The 25,160-nt window shown below is 37.9% G+C and overlaps 1 long non-coding RNA gene across 2 annotated transcripts; it reads left to right on the plus strand.

Annotated features, from left to right (window-relative positions):
- Positions 1-30: 30 nt before the first annotated feature.
- On the plus strand, positions 31-23,232 carry LOC141570600 (uncharacterized). 2 transcript variants are annotated; one of them, XR_012494787.1, is made up of 2 exons: positions 31-342; positions 22,957-23,232. It is a non-coding gene; the product is annotated as an uncharacterized LOC141570600 (long non-coding RNA). The 2 variants fall into 2 exon arrangements; XR_012494786.1 differs by lacking the exon at positions 31-342 and adding an exon at positions 13,920-16,248.
- The last annotated feature ends 1,928 nt before the right edge of the window (positions 23,233-25,160 follow it).

Genomic DNA, 25,160 nt, shown 5'->3' on the forward strand with positions numbered 1-25,160 from the left:
GGCGGGGGTGTGAGCTGCACTGGGAGCTGCTTGGGAGGTTGCATTGTTGCGGCGCGGTACACCCCGTTACTCGCTTTGGAATATCCGGTTGTTTGAACGAGCAGGCTAGAATGACAGTGTGCTCAAGGAGGAAATTGGAAGCTACTCTGTTCTGCCGTGTGTGTGTGTGTGTGTGTGTGTGTGTGTGTGTGTGTGTGTGTGTTGCAGCGCAAAGAATGGAACTGGCATGAGTTCATCTTTAGTTGGTGCGGGTTAAAGGAGGGACTGTACAAAGAGAGCTCCGCCTGCTGTCCCTCTGGTTGCATTGCTGCAGTCTCCTAACTGCATGCACATCGGGAATGAGTGAGTATGTGTGTGTGTTACAGAGAGAAAGAGTTAGTTGTAATACCTTGGATTTTTACTGCGCAAGGGGTATGTTGTGCAGGGCATTCATCTCCGAAAGCTAGAGTGGTTGTTAATGGAGAACGACTTCCATTGAAGCCCAGGGTAGGCGTGTTACAAGAATCTGGCGCAGCCTGAAGCACAGGAAATAACTCCTGCTGCGAGTGAGGTTGCATAACTATAGCGCAGAAGATGCCTCTGTGGCACGAACTGCTCTGAACGGAGGCGGAACGAGTATTGAATAGGCAGCTGTCACGTTTGCATTGTTAGAGGACAATGTATGCATTCATCTCAAAAGGTTTTTGCACAGAAACCTGCTGGGGTTTTTAGGTTGGCGTATAGGGTCAACTGGACCAGAGGACTCTGAGCTCTGCAAATTCTATTCTCTCTTTGCTACCTAGAAAGCCAGCCTATACAAGATCTGGCCTAGGGGACTGAATCCCCAATGCTCCCAAGTTTCTGACCCATCTTCCTAGGCAATCAGTCTAGCTTTGTGCGTAATGCTTTGCTCTTCATTCTGAGGTTTGTGCACCCTAGCAATGAAGGTTGCTGCTCCTGCCACCTTGAGGGATAGAACAATTTCTGAGGAACTTCCCAAACAGGCCAGCATTCCTCTTTTTCCATCTGTCTCCAGGAAGTTTCCAGAGTGCTCTCATGAGCTGGTACACAGGAGCCGGTTAACAGTGTTCTGCGCATAGTAGGTGCTTAATAAATGTGTGACGAATGAATAAAGGAGCTAAACCAGTCAGTCTGCCCAAAAAAGCATCCTGTCGGTTTCTGAGGTTTCTTGATTCCTGCCTCCACAAAAGCATTGTCCTTATTCAAAACGAGGATGGGGCAATGCTGGTGACAGGAAGAGGGGATCTGGGATAATCAGATCGGACCTCTGTTACCTCTGAATCTGAGTTGTTTTTTTGTTTTGTTTTATTTTTTATCTTGTTTCTGTGAAGAACCTATAACTGGCAGCGTTGGTGCTGGCCTGCACTCCTTCCAGTACTACTGCTAACCGCTTCAGCTGCTCAGATTTGAATCAAGTCCCATCCGTTATAATTTGTGTTCTAGACAAGCTACTTAAACTCTGTGCCTGTGTAAAATGGGAATAATAGAACCTAACTCATATAGCTACTGTACTGATTAATGAGGTAATGATATACATTAAGCACTTAAAACAGATTAAGAGCTCAGTGAGTCCTCGCGCTCACTGTGATTTTGTAAAACGGAGATAATAATAATCTCCACGACAAAGCAGTGCCAGTTGCTCTGCAGGTTTAATGTAAAGCATTCAGTAGCCTTGTTCATTCATTCAATAAATAACTGGCTTTTTTTTTTTTTTTCTGTGTATACCACTGTTGCTAGACACATAACCTGGCCCTTAGTAAGCCATCATTTTCTTTTGAAGATTTGTATCTGTTTGAGGTTCAAGTGCATCAGGGAAATGATCAATAACAGGCTTTGAGAGAAGACAGGAAAACCGTCTCAGCTGTCATGTGCAGAGCACTGTGCTGGCCACTTTCATACATACTGCTTACCTGAAAGGGCCAGATATGATCAACAGCCTGAATGAATGCTTTTAGATTGTTCCCAGTCCTATGACCAAGAGACAGTCACCAAACAGTTCTTTTTTTAAAGTAGCCCTCGCTTAATGTCCACAGGTTCTGTGACTTTGCGAAACAACGTCTAACAAAATCAGTTTATCATAGGCTAAGTGATATGAACAAGAGTGAAGTTCCTGTGGCGTGTCATAAATGTTATAACAAAATGATGTTTAGCGAAATGACGTTATTTGAGGAACTGATATCCACTGCAAGGACTGCTTTAATGCAGAGTCCTAGATCCTGCTCCAGATTGATCTGCAGATCTGTAATGAGGCTAACAAATCTGCTTTTTCAGAAGCATGCCGGGTTCCCTTAGCCCTTCGCAGTCTACTCCCCCTTTCCTACTTGTGTCATCACATCTCTAAACACATCCCTAATTGAAGCCCAACACAAAAGAGGGTGGCCCAAGGTATATGATAGGCCAAGGTAGACACTGGCTAAGGCCAGAGAACTGGTGCAGCTAAGAAAGATGGACTCAACAAGACTTGAAAAGCTGTGTGAGAAGATAAATACAGATCACAGTTTCACCTGAAGTTCCAACTCCATTCAGTTGGTTGAGCGCTAGTCAAGAAGGATTCTGTGGCCCCATCAGGGTTAGGAATACAAGGAACCCTTGTGTTTGCTCGGTTGTATTATCTCAAGAGGGTCTGTGGGAAGGAGGTTGGTCACAACGGCTGGTACTCACAGGTAGCTCTCAGTACTATTGCCCTTAGCTTAGGAATTAGTTATAGTCACTTAACAACCTGTTATAGATGATTAATTATCTAAAGCATCCATGAGCGAACAGCACAGTTGCCAGGTAATTGCCACTACAGGACTTCATTAAAGTTAAGAAGGTACAAGTTGGTTCTGAGTTCCAGGTAGGTATCAGACCAGAGTTAACAAAACCAGCAAGGTGGCCTGAGCTCATGGAGGCACTGGAAGCTGGCATGCATGCAGCGCCCCAATTCAAGGCTTTCTCCCTCTTTCCAGACCCCTCGGTCCATAGTGATCATCTTTCTTATGAACTCAGAATTTGTCTTCTCAAATACTTTTATTTTTCCCTTTACTGTTTGATGCCTGTGTTAGTAATTCTCCCCCCCCCATTTTTTTCTAATTAACTTTCATTAATATGTGTTTGTTTTTCCAGTTTCATGTTAAGTGTGTTGAAGGCAAAAGCAACGTTTTATATTTTTGGGTGTTCTCTTCAGCACTGGTTTTAACTAATGGAAGCTTTTCAAGTGAAACATGATGCCAAAGCCTTGTGTATGTATAAAAATGAAACTGTATTGACTGACACAATGATGTAAATCAGGAGTCCCCTCTGGCCCCCCATTGTGACCTGAGTACTGCTGCAATTCAGCATTTCACACTGTGCCTTGCACTAATAAGCTCTCAGCAGATATATGTATACTTGCAAAGCCAAAAGAGAAGAGAGCCATGCCAACTGTATATAAAATACATGTTCATATTTCACTTCTGAAACTACTTTTAACATTACCCCATAGTAGACCTTATTAAAATTTTGTATTTTAAAACTGTAGTTACTATGTGCCTAGATCAAAGGGGATACTATTTTCATGCTGTACTTTGTTTAATGAATGACTTTTTTTTTTTTTTTTTTTTAGTGTAACCAGTCTCTTGGCTAATGAGCTTTGCCTCTCAGTGGAATTACTAAATGGTAACCATGTTTCTAAATAGTTTCCTTGCCTCTGGCATGAGTCTGTTTCTCCATCACTAGGGTTTCCATGTTCTTCCAAACCAATACAAAGTATAAAGAAATAAGCTATTTTATTTTTCTCCCAAAGGACTTCAATTGTTGGTCTGGTAGTATCCGGTGAGTGTGAAATCAGTTTACTTTTAATGCTATAACTGCCTTTTACAGGAAGTTTCCACAAGATTACAACAAGTACAAGGGAAATGAGCAGTCTGCGATTTCCTTTATTTTCAGTATAATCTTAGCAGGGAGGCTGCTTACTAGGCCCCACACTACTAAATAAAGCACTCCTCCCTTACCATCATTCTCCCAAGTGGTTTTGGCATGCTCTTTCTTTGAAGGTTATATCCCGTTACAACAAATATGAAGTACTGAAATATCTGTCACATAAGATTTCCAAGGCCATGTGCATGCAACACAAATTCACTATACAACAAAAGTGTCTCAAGTGGTTCCTTGGATTTTGTTGTAAAAATGGAATTTGACTTCCCTCTTAGTGAGTAATAATAATTAACCATTGTATAGGAATATAAAACTTACGATACCCCTCAGGAACTTACCTTCCTAACACCCTTGCTTGCTAGGTATTATTATCAACTCCAATTTACAGAGAGACTTAGGAACTGCAGATCAGAGAGGTTGACTTGCCAGAAGTCACACATTAATAAGGATGCGGCTAGTGCTCAAACTCACATTTTTTCCTTCAAAAGCTCGTATGTGTTTGTGTGTTCGTGTGTGTTCATATATATAACTTGTCAAAGATGGGTCCTTAGTGGGATATTCTTTCCATTTCAAGTCATTATTACTGTGGGTGATGACTTGGCAGGAATCCATCTTCTTAGATAAAGAGAAGATTCAATTCCTTGGCTGTTATCAGCTAGCTGCCTTCTGTGGGCCTCTGGTACATGAATTCCTTTATACCATCAGAGTGTGATCTGGAAACCTCTGGCGTCTCTTTTGTAAATTGGTAGCTAATTCTAGAGCCTTGGTAGGAAAACTACTTTCAATAGGAGGCAAAAAACACCTGGTTGTCTTTTGGTGCTACCAGCAGCTTTGGACATCATGGTAGCCGCTAGCCAGCATCTGTGGCCATTTAAATTTAAATGAATTAAATGAGATAAAAATTTACACCTCGATTCTACTAGCCACATTTCCAGGGCTCAGTAGCCACAGATGGTTAGTGGCTACCATATTGGATAGTTCAGATAGAGAACGTTTCTATTATCACAGAAAATTCTGTTGGGCACTTAATGTACTGATGTGTTGCTGTAAACAACAGAGGTAGTTATTATTAATATAGACACCTAACAATGATTATGTTCTCAAATATGTAATTATTGGTTTGAACTGGGACACTGTTTTGGCCTCAGATTATGTCTTTATTACCATCAACTAAGGGTAAAAGGGAGGGTAATTTCATAATTAAAGTGTTTACCTACAGAAGATATCTATATGGCGAAGCACTAATTCATTGATTTATTTATCTTCTAAAAATACTTTAAATGCTCATGTGTAGTGTTGAAAGCAGCAAAGCTTTACCTGGGAGCTTTTCAGAATGCAGACTCTTGGGCTCCACCCCAGCCCTACTCAATTATAACCTGCATTTTAACAAGATCCCCAGGCGATTCATCTTCTCGTGAAAGTTAAAGAAGCCCTGCTGTAAATAATCTCTTTCTCTCTTACAGTATAATATACCTTGACTAGGTATATTTTTCTTCAGGTTGTCCCGCCTTCAAGTGTATAAAAGTAAGGTAGTTCCACCATCATTTCCAGTTTTTTCCCCGGCCCCCTATAAGAGGGTTTTTTTTCCTATTTCCTTTTAGTCTCTTCTTTCTGGTCCATGATTTAGACCACTGTGCAGCACCTCGGCTTGGCTCTTTTCTGCTTTAAACCTAGAGGCGCTCTAAGCTCCTTGCGGTCCTGGACTCTCTTGCCGCCAGGGGGCTGGACCAGTAAGAGCTGTTTCTTTCCTCCACGCCCCTTCTCATTTCCGTCTTTTCTAAGAAATCTCCCTACTTTCCTAAAGAAAATTCCTTCTTTTTTTCCAACTCTCTCTTTCTGACTTACTGAAGGGTCCCTCCTCTTTCCGCTCTGCAACGTCACTTTAATAGGACTTTATCACACTTTATTAGGCCTGTGGAAAGCCTGGTAGTTCTATACTACCCACTGAGGGAGTCTTAAAGTTTTGCATTTTGTTGTAACTTCTGTTTGCTCTACTACATTTGCAAATCAAAACAAAACTTAAGACCCTCCATTTACATACAACATTGACCCTTCTAGACTTCTACCTGTGTTGGCAATGTGTGTATATATAAATACAGACAGTGCCAAAGAAATGTATGCACAGTTTAAGAAAGGAAACCTGTATTAAAATTGTAATACTCAATATATACCGATAACAAAAGATGAATATAGTCACGTTTGACTTCTGCAATTACAAGCGGTCCTCAAAGTGGTTGCCATCAGCACAGACACTTCTGATTACGGCAAACTACTGCTTGAGCAACACTGACCAAAGTGGCCACTTGTATACATTTTTTTGGCACCCCTGGTATATACCATGTTTCCCCGAAAATAAGACCTAGCCGGACCATCAGCTTCATTTGGAGCAAACATTAATATAAGACTATAATGTTTGCTCCAAATGACGCATAAGAGCTGATGGTCTGGCTAGGTCTTATTTTCGGGGAAACACAGTATAATATACAGCTGAGCAGTTATAATTCAGAGAATACAGACATGTAGGTGATAGAGGTAGGAAGAACACTATAAAGAAATGCCAGTGTTAGAGGAAGAATATAGTAGTTATTTTTATTATCTGTGTTGTATAACATCTTGTGTTACCTAAATGTTTCCTTTTGGTTTTCCATATATTCCTAGATGTATTGTAAGATTTTGAAGACCAGTAAAAAGACTTTTGCAATGGTCTATATAAGGGAACAATTTGAGCACTGGTCAGGAGCCAGAGAAAAGAGTATGGATCCAAGTACATGTAAGTACCATGATCTTTGAGACTACTTTAGCTGCCGGGAGGCCTGCTTTCTGGAAACTTGCAATCTAGATGGGAAGATGTGGAAAATCAAAAGGAAACATTTAGAAAATACAAGATGTTATATGGATAAGTGCCAGGAGAAGTAATGAAAATAACTGTTCTTGTTTCCTCTAATGAGACTAATCTTATTAGCATTCCCAAATATGTCCATTTTGGAATGCTATGACAATAGCTTTAATATCTTTGTATGATAAAATCTAAAATATACACCATATTGAAAAGTTCTGTGTTTAAAAATTATTAGATGCTGAAAACTTCAGTTCCAGTGACATCTGGCCAGTTCTTACCTCACCAGAAGGAGATGTTTCATTCTCCGCGAGTTTTAAAATCCTAAGAAGACACTTAAAATCCTAAGAAGACACTGACTTTCCTTCGCACTTGACAATACCTCCCTCAGCTCTAAAGCCTCTATCAAAAAGCCCTAAAACACTTTACACTCTTATTGTCTTCTGGGTCTTCGCCAATCTTTGTTTATTTCAAGTTTCCTTTCTTTGTTGGATTATCTCAATCTTCCTTTTGGGTCCCTGCCAAGCTGTGCCAAGTATGTTGAACAGTCTCTCTTTACTTGCCTTATTGTCCTTGCTTATTTTAAGTACATCTCCTGGTATTTTCCATAAAGAATTTTAGAATTGAATTGGGGGAAAAAATTGGTTTCTAAAATCTTACAGCATTTGGTCAAATGTACATCTTAGAAATGTACTTATTCTTGATATATTTCATGATACTCTTTTTTACTATGCATTTGTTTAATGCCTATAGGTGTCTGTTGTTTCCAAGTTTTTATAAAACCCAAATATTCATATTATCAAATTATTATTGTGTAATAACTTATAAAGTAAGATGTCTGATAGGTCTTTATCAACATTCTTTTATATAGTAGTGGCAATTTATTAGTCCTAAAGGACAACTTTTAATTTATATTTTCAATTTATGTCTCTGGAGCTCCTATCCATTCAAATGTATAAATGACAGCAAAGATTTTTGCCAAGCTTTCATTCAAATTCATACATTCTATTTCTATTTATGTACGATCCCAGTTTCTTCTTTACTTTTCATATATCTACACTGTCACATTTTCTTGGAAATCACTTGAAATGTAACTCATGGAATACTAACAATAATTATTTCTTGGTTTTTTTATTCTTTTTTATAACCTTCACTTCTGACATTGATCTTTTATAGAACTGAAAGTACTCAGTAAAGGATAGAGAGAAACTTCAGAAAACTATCATTAGAATTCATTAAAGAGTGGTGTTTGGGTCCAACTCTCAAAGGATCTATCTTCAGTAAACTCATAGAAGATATCTATATTGGAAATATTAATTAATTAAAAATTTTATAGGCCAGATTCAGTAACAGAGGTGAAATTAAAGCTGTCCTTGACTTCAAGGAACTTATGTCTAATGAAGATATAAATTGGTAACTTACCATTACCTGGTAAGTGCTATCAGAGTTATGAATAAAGTGCTACGGGAGCAATTGATATTGCTCCACATAAAATAGAGGATTAACAGTAGCTGGGTTACCATAAAACATTATTGTGAAACATAAACAAGACCAATGAAATGAAAAACCATCCTTGAAAATGGCATCATGCATGTGTTCAAGGAGAGTGAATAGAAGAAAAACAATGCTGCTGGTTTTATAACTTCAACCTCCAAAGGGACAATTGGAGCTAAGAGAGTTATAATAAATATTTGGTTCTTTTTTTGTACCCTTTTGTACGACAACAAGGTCAAAATGCTGAAGATGAAACCCCATGAGGATAAAACTTTCACAGCCACTCCCCAAGCTTCAGCCTATTTAAATATGTTACCCTTCCATCTATCTTCATTTTCCCTGGAAGAATGTCTGTGTGTTACCATACAGTGACCTGATGGATGTTTACATAGATGGCTTGTTTTCAGCTATGTTTCTGGCAGTTATTTATTGTACAGGCCTTTTTGGTATATTTTAGCAATCTTCTAATTAGTACCTAAATACTCTGAGAAAATGGTCTTTTACATAATACACTTTGTTTTGATTCCCAACTCAAGAACTGACTGCGGATGCTTTTTGTGTAAGCACACAAGCCCAACGCCACCTGTACTGCTTCTCATTTCATTCATCCTAGTGTAGTTTTCACTGGGCCTTCTATTTCTCTTGTCTCTTCTGAATGCATGTAAAAATTCTATACTGGACAGACTTTTGTTGTGTTCATTTGACTCCAGAAAGTGGTGTTCCTAGGTTCCTAGTGTATGTTCTGAATATCTAATTAACAAAGCAGGGACCTTGCTTTTTAAGATTTCTTTTATCTTAGCCAAATGTCTAGTAGTGTACCCTCAACAAATAAAAGTTGCCTGTTGCCTCCCCAAAATTTGACAGAAGCTCATGTAAACCTGGGTCATTGTGTGCAATTTAAAACAATAATTTTAATGGCACAAAATAATTAATACCAACATGAATAAATCTCAAGATTTAATCAGTTACCTCAAATCAGATATATTGGAGTTGAAAGTTTACACGGACTTTTCATATATCACCCTGGTAAATCCCCAAATGCAAAGGCAAAAATACTAAACTGCCTTTTTGCTTCATTTTTAAGTTAACACAATGTTCCTTGTAAAAACTTAGAACTTTATAGAAAAGTGGCACAGAGTAAAAATGAGGACTCCAATTCCACTTGCCTCAAAGGTGACTACTATTAACACTTTAGAATATATAATTTCAGATTCTTTTCTATATATTTATACACACACACACACACACATACACAATAAACAAACGTTTTGAGTATTATTCTATTTCCTTTTTAACATGCCATGTACATTTTCAACATTAATGTTCAATCTTTTAAATATCGTTATATAGTATTTTATAATGTAGGAATACTATAATTTATCTCTTTCTATAAATAGACATCAATAATTGATTGTTTCTAGATTTTGTTTTTTGTTTTTATTAGACACAATGCTTTAAGGAACATCTTTGTACACTCATTTTGGGGCTTATAAAGGTGACGATTTCTCTCAGATTTATGTAAGTGAAATTGCAAGGTCAAAGAGTGAATATTTTAAATAATGAAAGAAAATGCCCAATCTTCTTTCAAAAACACTGTTCCAATTTTTTTAATCAATTATTTTTTCATCAATAGTGTAGGAGAGTACCCTTTTCTCTATACCTTCACTCAAAGTAGATATTAACAATCTCTTAATTTTGCCAGTACAATACCCCCTCAATGTGGTATCTTATTATTGTGTTATTTTGCATTTCCCTAATCACTTGGTTTAATTTCATTTATATTTCTCCTTCAGTGAATTTCCTAATCCATCTGTTTCTTATTAATTTCCCTTTGCCTCCATTTCCTTAGTTGTACCTTTTGCTGAATATTGTTGTGACGTAACTTCTATGATAATACTCATTTATTAAACACTCATTTATGAATAAATAAATACTCATTTATTATCAATGGGTCATTGTCTTTTCTAAGAAAAATAATAGGTAAAAAAATAAAGTATTAGGTAGAAAGGCTTTTCAAAATTACCTTTTCTGTATTTCATATTCTATTTTTATTTACGTAATTTTAAAATTTGCCTTTTCTCCAGTCACACAGAAACATTGTATACATTGCATTCAGGCTAGCAATAACAATACATCAGGGAGCAATTCAATGGAACTACTTATGTTCTACTACCAACAAATGTACATTTGTCCATAGTATTTCCCCAGCACAGCTTCCCCAGAACAGAGGTGTTAAATAAAACCAGCAATATTCCTAAAAGTGTTATGAGACAGATACCTAACTTTCTCCTCTCAGACCAGTAATATACAATAATCAACTCAATAAATAAAAATGGGCACATGTTGCTGGACTCTTTTATATAAAATTTTTCTTCTCTGATGGAGGATATGAAGATAGCATTTGTTGATGTTATCAATAGCTACCATTTCTTAATTTGTTGGGTGCTTACTGCATGCCAGGAACTGTTCCACATGCTTTACGAATATTAGTGCTTATCTCACACGAGATTGAGTATCATTAGTATCTCCATTTTAGTGGTGAGGAAATGAAAGCATGCAAGGTTAAATAACTTGCTTGAGTAGATTTCACAACAAGAAAGTAGCAGAGCCCTGATTTAAACTCAGAGATTCCAGAGCCTCACTCACAGTCACAATACTGAACTTCCATGGCTAGTGTTTGACTAAAAGAGTAACAGAGGGGAAAGGAACTATAAAGAAGAAGGATATGGACAAGGGGGTAAGAAAGAAGTTCAGGATAAGAGAAGAAAAAAAGAAAGAAGGAAAGAGATAGGAAAGGAAGAAAGAAAGAAATGGGGTAAGTTACCTTTTGATTCTCTCACGCACCAACCCAATGAATGGCCAACTACACAGAGCTTGCTGATACCAGTACCAAAGAAATGCACAGCATTGTGGTTTCGGTATTCCTCATGATCCCTAAGCCCTTGGCCCAACCACCCCATCACACCCACATCAAGGCATAGTGCTTCCAACTTGGGGACATTGTCCTGGCATCTTCCTTTGCTGTACTTCTAAGATTCACAAAAACTGTAGCGATGTGGACTCTTACAAAGAACAATAGGAGTGACTCCTCACGCATCATCTGATTTTTGCTTTTAGGTATAAGATAAGCTGGAAGGCAAATGTTTACCAAGTATGCTCTTAAAAAAATTCTTGAAGAAACATAGAAAATATAAAAGTTCTAAGGCTTTGTTCTCATACTGCAATGGATCGTCCTCCTGTGTGCTTCCTGGGATTCTTCCAACCCCTTTGGAGGCCACTGGAGTCACTGAGTCAGTTCTTTGCTGTATGCGTCAAAATAGGTAACCTGGCCTCTCGGTGCCTCTTCAGTGACTCCGTTAGAAATGGCTATTGTCAGGTCAGTATTAGATACCAATCCCAGTTCAGATCCACATTTAAACCAAATGACACGATAGTAACAGAAGAATATGACTTTCATCTATGAGAGTAGTGCATGGAGAATACGGCAGGAAGGAGATTTGTGCCTCTTACCATCATCGAGGTAAAAATATAGGGTGGCCAGGCAAATCCACAGCACAAGATCCAAAGCATCATGGTGTTTTATTACAAAGGTCTTTACCTTAGAGTCACAAGAAAATATGCTCATAATTCCTTTCCAGTACTTCTCCCCTAGTAGTCACTCAACACGACACATACTGGGGTCATTGAGTGAAAATGTACAATTATTGTACTACAGAATAAGGAAATCTTGGACACACGAATTACATGCAGGAAGGCAAATTCTAAACATAGCATTTAGTTACTTTATTTAACTTAAGATGTCTGTAAAGCTTCTATAATTTTCTCCTGTTTCACTTCTTACCAGTATCCTTGCTTCCTCCCTTTGTGTAAATGGAACTCTGTCTCAGGCCTGGCACTAAGGCGAGGTGAACAAAATATCACAATTTTAAATAACAACAGTGGACTCTGCCTTTCAGCTTTCCTGAAATTGTGGAAATAATATCCACAGTGTCTTGTTGCTCCTTACCTTCATATTCAGACAGTACTTCGTTTAACTTCCTGATGTCCCAAGTGAAAATATTTCTTTGATCCCCTCTCCAGGAAACCTTCCATCAGCAGAACATCTTCTGGTTTCAAGTCTGCTCCAGTTAAATTGCTTTCTGTCAAAGTATAATGTGCCTGGCCTCCCTGCAAGCCTTCATAATCCATAAAATTTTCAACTTTTAGAAATGAAAGAGATATTATAGCATATTGGATATAATAACTATTTTCATCTCAAATAATAGATAATTTAATGGCTAAGTGACTGATTTAATTGTTTTAATGGGAAATTTAATGTGAGGATTTTAAGACATCTAATTGTATAAAGGACAGGAATGCATTGGACCTCATGATCAACGAGCATCATTGATTTAAAAGTTGTTTCTGTCTTTCTTCTTGACTTCTATATCTGCTTCTTTCTTCTATCTTTCAGCTACTTCTACTACTACTACTCAAATGAATTTGGTGAAGGTGGCCACCAACCCGTTGCGGCTTTGTATATTCTCAGTTTCAGCCACCAGAAGGAGGCTGATATTAACTTTTTGGTTCCAGTTCTGAAATTCCTTGGGAAAAAACTCATACTGGCTCAGCTCAGGAGTGCCTCTGCCTGGACCAATCAACAGTGTCCATGAGCAGGGTTAGATTTGACGAATTTGGTGATTGGTAATGTGGTCCCATTGTAATCATACAGATGATGGAGTTGAAAAGGGCCTCCAGTAAGTGGGAGCTTGGCAGAAAAAAGTATCTGTATCTATCACAGAAATAATTTCGTCCAAGCTTTTCATGTAATAGACGATGAAAATGAGGTTCAGGAAAGTGGGTTGACCAAGGTTAGTGAGAAAGCCAACACTGGATCGCAGGTCTCCTGAGTGCCAGACTCATGTTCTTTTATTCAACAGACATTTACTAAGCATTTACTATGTGCCAGACCCGATTTCAGGTGCTCAGGTTGCTTACAACAGTAAAACAATAGCCACAGAAGTACTTGTCCTCACTACACTGCTGCTTAGACCAGACAAATTTGTCTTCTGATCTCCCATCTTCTAAATAACTTCTTCTTTTTCTTTTAAATCACTCCCCCTAATCTCCTTACAGAAAACTCCAGAGCCCGTTCTCTCTGCTCCTTCATTGCTTTCCCACATGCCAATTGATTCTGACATTAGCTTTTCTAAAATCCATATGAAGAGAAATTGATTGCTCTGATAGACACGCAGTCACAAGGTCACGCATTGAACATACACAAGGCTTTTGAAAGGACAAGGATTTTTTCACCATCTAGGAGGCATGTAAGTGGAGAGGAATAAATAAACACCTTTATTTAGTAGTTTTGATGCCCCATTTTCTACTTGGTTTCAAAGGAGAAACATTTATATGTAAGGATTGCAAATTCTTGGGCACTTTTTTGGGAATACCAAGAGGAAAATAAAACAAAGGAACAGACACTATATAAGTTGAGTCTTGGTTTATGGTCAGACATCACACTGTCCGTTTGCTAGCTATGTGACCTTCAGAAGTTCAGTTAACTGCTCTGTGCCTTAGTTTCCTAATTAATAAAATAAGAGTGGGGACAGTTTCTATTGAAATTATTTATAATTCCTACTTTTACTATGTTCTTAAAAGGATTGGAGGAGCCAATGAAATACAGTTCTATTCCAGTTGCAAAATTCTACTCTTTCATGAGAGCAAGTGGTTTCACTTTGCTTTATGCACTATTTGTACACTAATCCAAAGTGATTTAATTATGTTCATTAAATCAACCAGATTTCTTTGAAAACAAGATGGCTTTGTCTCCCAGTGCTAGCGTTATAATGGATTACTGCTGTGATTTTTGAAAATTCTATTTAGGAAGCCAAAACATCTCACACTGGTTTTAACATGGAAAAATGCCATTGTTCCAAACAATTTTTTTCTCCCCATATTAGAAGGCTGAGATATAGTATGAAGATGTAATTCATATTATTCAGAAGTCTCCACACATTTCATTCCACAAAAATCTAAGAAAAGAGGAATGGGAAGGAAAGGTATTTCATTTTTGCTCACTGGATGACTTCAGTATGCCGGCCTGATTCATTTTTGTAGGCCTGCTTTAATTTTCTAATTACCAGGGCACATAGGTCAGTGCGTGTATCTTTTTTATCTGATATCAGAACATTTTCATACTGCATTCTATAAAAAAATGATCTTGGATCCAGCATTTCCACACTGCCCTGTGTTCCCTTGACTACCGGAGATGGCTATGCCTTGATGGGCTGTAAAAGGGACAGCAAGTGAAATGTGCCAGTTCCCAGAAACAGCATACCATCTCTGTGGCTGGATTCTGGATAGGCATTCCTGGAAGCAACCACTCAGGAGTGCTACTTTTAGCAACAATAGCAGCTAAGATATGATGCATCAGTCAGGACTTTGTGTTGTATCTTTCATAAGTCTCTTGAATGAAGCCCTGTTTGTGGGTGCTTACTGAGCTGAGAGCTGAATGCTACTCTTCATGTAACATAGCTATCAGTGTTTTCCTACTCAAAAGTGGACATAGAGCAAAGCTTCTGGAGTGGCAATGGACATCAAAAACCTCAGAAATACATAAAACTTACCTTAGTAATTTTACCTCTTAAGAATGTGTCCTAAGGAAATAAATGTGTAGCATGGTGGCTGACACATAGGAGTCATGCAATAAATGTTAGCTGTTGTTATAAAGATGGTCATCACAGCATGATTGATAATGGTGAAAACTTAGATTAAACCTAAATGCCCGAGAAAAGGAGATTGATTAAATAAATGGTATCATGTCTGTATAATATACTATTAGGCAAACGTTAAAAAGTATGTCAGTGGTTTCTGAATTTTGGCGTGCATCGGAATTGCCTGAGGAAACCTGTTAAAAATGAAAGTTCCCAGGCCCCATCCAAAATATTCTAAGAATAACCAGAAAGTTCTATAGGTAAGATAGAAGTTAGGCTTCATATGAACTCAATATATATTATAGCAGGAATATTAATTTCGATTAAAGGATTATTATTCATGTGAAAGACTTGGTGACTATTCTTAACCAGTCTATCTCACAAATAATACATCTATCTCAAAAGGACCCATTTAAATCCTTCAGGTCTGAAAACAGGCCTAACATGAAGCTATATAGTTCGTTCAGTTAAGTTTTCTTTAAATGAGCATCAATATAGAATGTCGCTGCCCCAGTCCTCCAAATTATGTAATTTTTCTTTCTATACCCGTAGATAGAGCGATATCTCTTTAATAAAAGAATAACATTTTCCTTCAAGAGAATAAGTCCATTTGGGGTAATATTTCACATTTGGAGCTATGTTTCAATTTGCCTCTGTGTGTGTTTTCAAAACATCTGTATTGGAATGAAAAATTATTGGCAGGCTGTGGCTGAGTGTAGTGAAAGCATTGAACTATCAACTCTGACGGTTGTTCCAGCCCCAAGATAAATAATTGTTTATCTATAGTTCCTTTTTTGCTCAAAGAAATATACACACTGAGAAACTGGCCAACACAGTGTTAAATTAATTAAACAAATTGGCCATTAGACTGAGATGGCTTTAATGCCTTAGTAGCATACATGAGCAAACCAGTGCTTTAAGGTGAAGAAATTGAAACCTAGAGACAACCAATCACAAATAGCCAACAAGGCTTTTCCAAATAAGGCAAATGCTTAAGCTATAGCCCATCAGATGAGTTCCTTGCTTTGCTTCTGCCTCTTCTGTATTAAAAGTTTGTCCACTAGCTCTTGTTGATGAACCATTCCTAACCACTTCTGGTTTATCTCTGCCTGATTCAATTTTTGCTCAAATAAAAATGTAATGTGCTTCAGTTTATCTTTTTAACAACAGGATTTCTTTTCTTCCAGATGAACCGTTACTTCAAAGATCAAGATAATAGATTGTATTGACACTGGAAATTCCAACGTGTTCCTCTCTTCTGAGTATTCCTTGCTGCTTATCATTATTGTCCCAAACCATGGAGCTGACCCATCAGCTGCAGAGTACTCAGTGGGTACTGACTGATATGTCATATTTTAGGAAGAGGGTTAAAGTCCTGATTTCTTATTTCTTCCCACGCAACAACTTCCCTAAGGGCAGCAGTTTACATTATGTAATGCTTGGCTGTGTCAGGCACTGCTCTAGTCACTTCACCTAGGTGTGCCTTTACATATTTAATTCTCACCCTGTAAGGTGGCAGCACCATTTTTCATCCCCATTTTACAGATGAGGAAATCTCAAAAGGAAGGTTAAGGCACTTGCCCAAGATCACACAGTTGTACATGGATAATCCATAAGGTTTGAACCCAAGCATTCTGAGAGTCTTTGCATGTAAACGCCAAACCCCAGTCTTCGGTGTACTATCCTAAGGCTGACTTTCTCTTCAACTACTGGAGAAGCTGTGGGTGGAGGAGAGAATGCAAATGACTGAATGGTAGAAGGAAATGCCTCAAGACAAAAAAGGGGAGAGTTCTGGAAGTTGCAAGTGGAACTACCAGAGAAGGAGCCTGTCAGAAACCCTGCTCTTCTCTGCCTCTGATTGGCTAAGGGCTCTTGGAATAGATATTTCATTTTTTTCTGAACCTCAGTTTCCTATTTTGTAAAAAGCTGATAATAGTAGCACTTTCAGCATGTTCTCACAATGAAATAAGGTAACATCTGCACAATAGGCACAAAGAAACCTTAGCTGTCACCTATCCCCACCTCCAATCAAAGGCAAAGAAAGAAACTTGAGATCTTTGAATTTACTAAATTGAAAAGACAGATTTCTGAGTAGACTTTGTGAAGGACAAATCAAACAAAGCAATGAAATAAAAACATGAAAAGTAGGCATTCGTAAACATTAATTTCCATAATTTCAAATGTCCTTTCACTGCTCTCTACAATTTTTTTTTAAAATATTCTTCCTCCTCTTTCTTTTCTTCCTCTTCCTTGTTCATTTTCCCTTTCAGTTCTTAATAGAATACTTTTTGGAAATCTCCAGCTTTGACTTCGCTAAGGGGAAAGGAGGATACATTTCTACTGAAGCCAGAAATCTATGGAAAGCAGAGTGCCCTGGGGGACACCCAGCTGCAAAACAAAAACACAAAAAAGCTGGCTGAGCTGGGAGATGAATATTCTAGAGGAAGTGTGGGGATGACTAAAAATTGCAGATTCTTTCCGGCCTGGGATTGACTTTCCCAAGTTCTACTTTGCTTACATAAAGTTGATTTACTTTGCTAGAAAGTGATCCTTTGCCTAGGCCATCTTATATTTCCTTTGTATTCCCTTAGAGTCATTTAAGTTGTTTTAGGCACATGTGTCTTATTTGCCATCCATTGCTGGTTGGAAAAAAAAAAAAAGAAATATCTTCTCCTTTGATTCTACTTGTGTGTGAACAGGAAAGAACTGGGTTTTGGGGTCTAAGAGTCAGAGGTTGAACTTGGGCTCCATATTTATAAGATAGATGACCTTGAGCACATTACTTAACCTCCCTAACTTTCTTCCTTTGTGAGGTGGGTGTAACAATAGTAACAGTCACATAGATTTGTTTGATTGACATAATACATGTAAAGCACTAGCATAGGAGTGGAGCCTATGAAGTATTCATTATATGGTAGTTACAATGATTATTTTTTAGTCTATTTTTCTCTCTCCCACAAGAGCCTAACTATGTATTCAGTTTAATAATGGTTTGTCAGGTGAACTATATGAATGAAACAAAGATATACAATCAATCAGTGCAAAAAGTATATTATAGTGAAAGGCTTACTTCTTTCCAGGGGTTTGAAGAGTTTCAGTGTCCTAGGTAATGTTTTAGATGGAAACCAGAAAGGGAAACAGAAACATGAAAATAAATACAGAGTAATATCCTTCCCAGTTGTCATAGTGTTTAGGACACCTTATTTACATAAACAATTTTTGATTGTCTTAACTATATTAGTAGACTACCATATTATTTGATGTTTTCATTGACTTGTTATATTCATTCCACTTCACTTCAATAAATATTTTTTGTGTGTATACATGTGCTAGGCACCTCGAATTCAAAAATGAGCAAGTCACAATGGTAACCCTGGAAAATAAAAATAAGATTGCAAATGTATCGAGTGCGTAGAAATTGTGTTTTGGGGGAATGTGATTGTGCTTGTGTGTGCTTATTACAAGGCTAGAGTGTGATCAATCTGATCATTCCTATTGTGTCCTGGTTATAGAACTCCGTGTCCATATGTATTTTCCAGGTTGTTGGTTTACTAGGGTAGGCAGATATTTATTTTCCATCTTGTGAATGACAGTCAAAATTTATGCCCCAGAGTCAGAAGCCATTTGCTAGAGCCCTGAAAACCACCTTTCTCTGTCACACAAGCAGTTGTTGTAATCAACTTGGCTCCATGCCTGGAGCAGGCTGTGTGACTCAGTGACAGTTGCAATCAGAGCACGGAGTTGGAGACAAAGAAGTCATAGATCCGGAAATCACAGTGACAATGGCCAATTAGGATTGGATGGTTTTATGTGAGTGGAGTTTTTTTTTTTTTTGTAGACATTAAAAAAGTATATCATTCATCAAGGACACATTTAATCCTGTTATTTTGCATGAGATTGAAACAATTTTTGTCCTAGTAGTACTCTGTTCGACTCTGTTCAACACATGAGTGATTCTGTATTATAACAACCATTCAGCATTTCTAGTGATTTTAGATCCATGCTTGGTAAGGATATATCTACCTCCTCTCACTTGAATTAGATTTACTTTTTGAAGTCACTTTGATTTTAACATCAATCCCAACCCAAGCTGGATTGAATTCATTCCAGTGAAGACAACAGAATTAATTTCCAAGAGAAATATTAAGTCAGAAGTCTTCAAATGTTTCGAAGTCCACAACATGCATATTTTGTTTTTTTATTTTTATTTATTTTTATTTTATTTTAACCACAACATGCATAGTTTGTAAAAAAGTGATCAAGCACTTAACTTTCATATTTATTACTCTAGTTATTAAGTTATAAATGTACATAGCAACTGATAAATATATAGATTTGTACCTGTTGGTCAACTTTAAGGGGAAGGAGTCTAAAACATTAGGTAAGGACCAATAAAGGTGGGAAGTTGTGGTAGTTATAATACAATTTATTTCTACTCTTTTTATAATGTCAGTTACAAGGTCAAGCAAGATAGAAATACCCTCATCACACCAGAGGCACCATCCTTAATTGTGGTTGGGTAGGACTGCTGTACTACTGGGTAAGGATGAGCGTAACCTGGGGACAATAACAGAGAAAGGCAGGCGCTAGATCTGAAATAACATCCTCACATAAACTTAAAATATTGGGTGTAGGGAAGCAACTATTTTACACTGTGCTTGGTGTGCTCTTGGTGTGAAATGCTCTTATAGCACCTTAACATGGCATGCTAAGGTTCTGCATAAGGCAGATGGAAAAAGCCATTAAAAAAGTGCTGGAGAATTGTGACGCAATTTGAGACCGATCATAGATTTATTTTTCATTCTTCTTCGCTCCCAAAGGAATTTTGTTTTTGTAATTGTCCATTGTTTAAAGATGAAAAAATTGTATTTATTAGGAACATACCCGTCTGTATTGAGCAATGTCTCTTCTTTGTGGTTATTATTATCAATATCACCTGCAGAAACCTCATTCAACAAATATGTATTGAGCACCTGTTATGTTCTAGGTGCTTTTCTAGGGTCTTGGGATACAATCATGAACAAAATGGACAAAGATACCTGCCCTCACGGAAATTATATTTTAGTGTGGGGTGACTGACAATAAATACTAAACATAATAAATAAATTTAAATAGTGTGGAAAAGTTAAACAGTATAGCAGGATGAAGAGAATCAGGCATGTTGAGGTGAGAGTGTTGCCATTTTAAGTAGCGTGATCAGAGTAGCCCTCATTGAGAAGGTATCATTTAAACAAAGACCTAAAGGATGTGAGAGAGTTAGTCATGTGGCTATTTATAGGTAGAGCATTTCTAGGAAGTGGGAAGAGTCAGTGCAAAGGTCCTAAAGGTCATTATTTTCACATGGTTCACTGTCTTCTTTATTCAAAGAGTATGGCGTGATGCTCATAGGGAGGTTATTGTAGTCTACTTTATGGGTTTGGAAGAGAGATACACCTTTCCCCAACTTTCGATCCAGGGTTCACTAATGCCTCAAACATCTGTGATTTTTGGCTCAGGGAGTGACGGTGGCTAGTCTTGGTTATATTTTATGGCTTTTGCCTGCCTCCTTGAACATGTATAGCATAGGAAACCAACTTGATTTCAGGGTATTCATTTTTTTCTGTTAGACTGAACAGTTTGGAAACGGACAGTTGTTGTCCACCATCTATATTTATCAACTATAAGATGAAAGTACTATAAGGATAATTATTATCTCCCCAAAATATAATTGATGAACTTGGCAGCATCATAACTGCATAGTAAATGAATGGTATGGGACACACACACACATTTTTTCTATGTGATATTTTTCTCCAAAATCTATTCTTTGGTAATCTTCAAAGTATATATGTCATATTGATACTATTTAATATCAATTTCAGATGCAGAAATGCTATTTCATACCACATAATAAACTTTAAAATAAAACGTTTCAGTGGCACTGTGGTGTCATTAATATAAATGAATGATGATAAACTGTTACCCTGCACATACTCGTATTACACACACACATGCACAGATATATTATTGAATATACATGCATACATGTGTATGTGTGCACACACATATAAGAGAGAAAAGGACAGTCCAAACTAGGGAATGTAAATAAAAAGCACACAGAGAATACTTTATTCAGCAAACCATAGAAATCATTAACATTTATTGGGCACCTGCTATTGGTGGCTATTGTGGCAAGGGCCCTTGTTCCATTGCAGAACTTGAATTAATTCTGCTTCTAGAGGGAGCACACAGTATAAACAACAGTAACAACCATAGTCACCGCCATGCACTGAGTGCTTATTACTTGTCAGGGAATGCACTAAGTGCATGTACTTACATTATTGTGTCATTGCAACATTATATCATTTAACCCTATGAAGTAAATACTATTACTATAGACAGGTGAGAAAGCAAAGGCTCAAGGATGCTGAGAAACTTGTGTAAAACCTTAGAGCTAGTAAATTCTAGATCAAGGGTTCAAACCCAGGTATTCTGTCTCTGGGGCCCATAAGCTTAAGCACTACAGTGTGTTTCTCTCTCTCTTTTTTTTTTTTTTTAAGATTTATTTATTTATTTATTATTATTTTTTTAATTTATTGAGGTGACAATTGTTAGTGAAATTACATAGATTTCAGGTGTACAATTCTGTATCACATCATCTATAAATCCCATTGTGTGTTCACCACCCAGAGTCAGTTCTCCTTCCATCACCATATATTTGATCCCCCTTACCCTCATCTCCCACCCCCCACCCCCCTTACCCTCTGGTAACCACTAATTTTTATTAGTTTCATGTGTACAAAACACTGCTATAGTTAGACATTTATCATTTATACCCCTCACAAAGTGATAACCCCTCTCCCCCAATCTACCCCTCTGACATCGCATACAGCCGTCACATTTCCACTGTCTCTGTTCCTTATGCTGTACTCCACTTCTTGTGACTATATATATATTAAATTATAGTTGACATTCATTATTATTCAGCTTCAGCTTCAGGTGTACAGTGCAGTGATCAGGCATCTACACCATCCCTGAAGTGGTCTCCCTAATAAGACAAGTGCAGTGTGTTTCTTGAGAAGGATCTCAGATATAGTGTGAGAATACTGGAGTCAGATGAGACCCAGGTTTACATCTTATTTTTGTCTCTTTTGTGACCGTAGACAACTTACTTAACCTTTTAGACTCAAACATTAATAGTACAGATACTAATGTCTAAAGTATAGTATCTACAGTACTATAGTGTCTATAAATATCTATAGATACTAGTATCTAATAGCATAGATAATACTATATACTTGGCCACATTTTCCTAAGAGTAGAGATGTTGTATGTGCCTGCCACATGGTTGCTGTTCAATAAATGACAGCAAATGATTTGACTGTTACCTCTGCATCTAAACAGAGTCAGACGCAGAGAGGGAAAAAGCTATGCCAAAATCAGAGTTCACCTAAACTTTTCCTTTCTAGTTAGGGCTACTCATGACTACTCGATAACTTCTCCCTAGAATCAAGTGTAACCATTGCAAGAGGAAAGAAGACCAGGAAATGCCTATGCCTTCTGCATTTTGCACAACTTAGCAAATGAAGCCCATCTATTTAATTTACATCAGAGCTTTTGACACCATGTAAAGTCTTCCTCTGGAAGAAGCAGACAAGTTAATGTTCCAAGGAGGGAGAAACAATTAGCTTATTCGTGAACTCAGGTTGTAGTTACTGTATTCTTTTGGCCCAAGATAGTAATTTTTTAGCTTAAATCACACCAAATCAAGATTACCAGTGTTACTAGAGAAAGTGCTGCTTAAGAGTAGGTCAAGTCATAAATTACAAAACTGAAATTTAGAGATGTGTGGGATGCTCAGAGATATTAGGATTTACATAGGGGATTTTGAAATAACGATAGAAAATCAAGCCTAAAACAAGCTATTATCCTGAACAACAGAAGTATAAACAGGATCCTAAGTAATGAGTAGTCTTCTAATTTTTAAAGAGATAATATGATGTCAGAGCTGGAAGGGATTTTAGAGCTCAGGTACTCACACTTTTTTTTTTTTTGCAGGTGTGGAAACTGAAAATCAGAAAGGAAATGCTGAGGCCCGTTCCATACGATGCAGTAAAATGCTTCTCATCTTGATTTTCTCCTGGATGAGGTGCTGGGGCTTAGTGAGAAGCATACTTTATAAAGGTTGTTAAAGCCAGGGGCTTTGCCAAATTTAGATTTGGTTCCTGCTTATGTAATTTTCCTTGTGTTTTCAATTATTTATACGAATATATTATTTATATATGTCTGGAACTTGTGCTTTTACCACTCAATAAACAGGAATTATTTATAGGATTACGGAGTGCTTCCTGTCCTTACCTTTCAGAGCATGTTGTTTTGCATTGTTAATTACTTGTTATAGTTCAGCCTTGTGCAGTTTTCTTTCCCAGCAGTCCTGGGGTGGTGTGTACTTAACTAGCCACAAAGAGCTATGTTAGGATCTACCTTTATCTTCATATGCAGGTTCCCAAATCCAGGTTAATTATCCCATTAGCCATTTCCCTAGCACAGATGCCGATGGGGACCCACCAGATCACGTTTCTTACGTAGAGTGAGACCACACTGAAAGAGGAAGCAGGCTTCCAGTCCTAAGTAGAAATTCCCTCTGCTTCAAGTTTCTTCTTTGCCTTTGCCTTTCTTTTTTTTAATCAAATTCTTGAATACTCTTGCTTCTACCCTCTCTCATCACTATTTTCCCTCCTGCTGCCTTGCCTTGACCTCAGGTACCTATGTCATCCTGGCTCGTGGCCATGAGTCTGGATTCTACTGCCAGAAATGATCCCTGATTTTTGCCTCTTTCCTTACACAGCTCACTTCCAGGTGTTCCACCTGTCACCCTTGGTTCTCACTTTGACTTAGATTTCTGAGGGTCTTGCCCTGGAATTCACAGGACTGAATGATAGTTGCTGGAAGAGCCAACACAGCAGGTACCCTGGAATGGTGCTAGTATGTAGAGGCCAGGCAGGGCTTGGGCTGGGTAAGGTGACAACATAGCTTCTACCTCTGCCCCTTTTCTTCACAGCCTCCTCAGCATTCCCCAGTGCACATAGAAAGAGGTCCTTGGTTGTTTCTCCTTGGGCATGGAGGATATACGAGGTAGGACAATTAAGTTCATGAACTCATCCTAGAAAAAGTGCTCCATACCTCATTGCTGAGTATCACTATAGTCACCTTCCAAGTACACCCGTTGGGAAGCTATGCACTGATGCCAGCACCTAGTCCACCCTTCAAAGCAGTTTAGGAACTCTTTTTCTGGAATAGCCATCAGAGCTGTTGTATTACGCTTGATGTCCTCAATGTCATCAAAATGTCTTCCTTTCAATATTTCCTTTATCTTTGGGTAAACAAAGAAGTCATTGGGGGCCAGCTCAGGTGAATAGGGAGGGTGTCCCAACACAGTTTTTTGTTTACTGGCTAAAAACTCCCTCACAGACAGTGCCGTGTGAGCTGGTGCATTGTCGTGATGCAAGAGCCATGAATTGTTGGGGCTAAGTTCATGTCGTCTAACTTTTTCACACAGCCTTTTCAGCCTTCCAAATAGTAAACTTGGTTCACTGTTTGTCCAGTTGGTACAAATTCATAATGAATAATCCCTCTGATACCAAAAAAGTTTAGTAACATCGGTGCAACAAGTTCGCAAACTTAATTGTCAGACCTTAGTAGCTCTCTAGTCAGGTAGAAGATATAGTTCTGTACTCAGTTTTTAGAAGAGTTAATATAGTAAGATACATAAACTTTCCCTCCATGGAGAGGGAGGACAAAGATTTGCAAACTGAGAGGGGCTGTCATTTTTGTTATTGTCCCTCAAAGATATGAGGTCCTTCACTGTGGCTTAGGCCTTGAAGCACAGTGTTTCCTGGATTTTTTCAGTCCCTTTGTTGGAGCCATCAGGTAAGCAGCCCACTCTTAGTTTGTTTAATCTGAAGGAAAGAAACCACCTTGCCACAGTCATGAGTGATTGTGAGGAGATACATAGCAAATACACCATTGACTTGACATGAAAGGACTATAGCAACATAAACAAAATAATTCTTAGGCAACAGGGGCCATCGGGGTAAATTTCTCTTTCCTTTTCTCGGCGTTTCAGCAACTTACTTTCTACCTCGTGACATGGTATATAATAGTCAATCATAATACCAGGCATCAGAATGCACTGAATGAAGGCTCAATAGGTGGATGAACGAGCATCCCAGCTAACAACATGGAACTCTCTAGACGTGAGC

Source organism: Rhinolophus sinicus, linkage group LG03 (genome assembly GCF_036562045.2).
Source record: "Rhinolophus sinicus isolate RSC01 linkage group LG03, ASM3656204v1, whole genome shotgun sequence".
In the NCBI taxonomy this organism is placed as follows: Eukaryota; Metazoa; Chordata; class Mammalia; order Chiroptera; family Rhinolophidae; genus Rhinolophus; species Rhinolophus sinicus.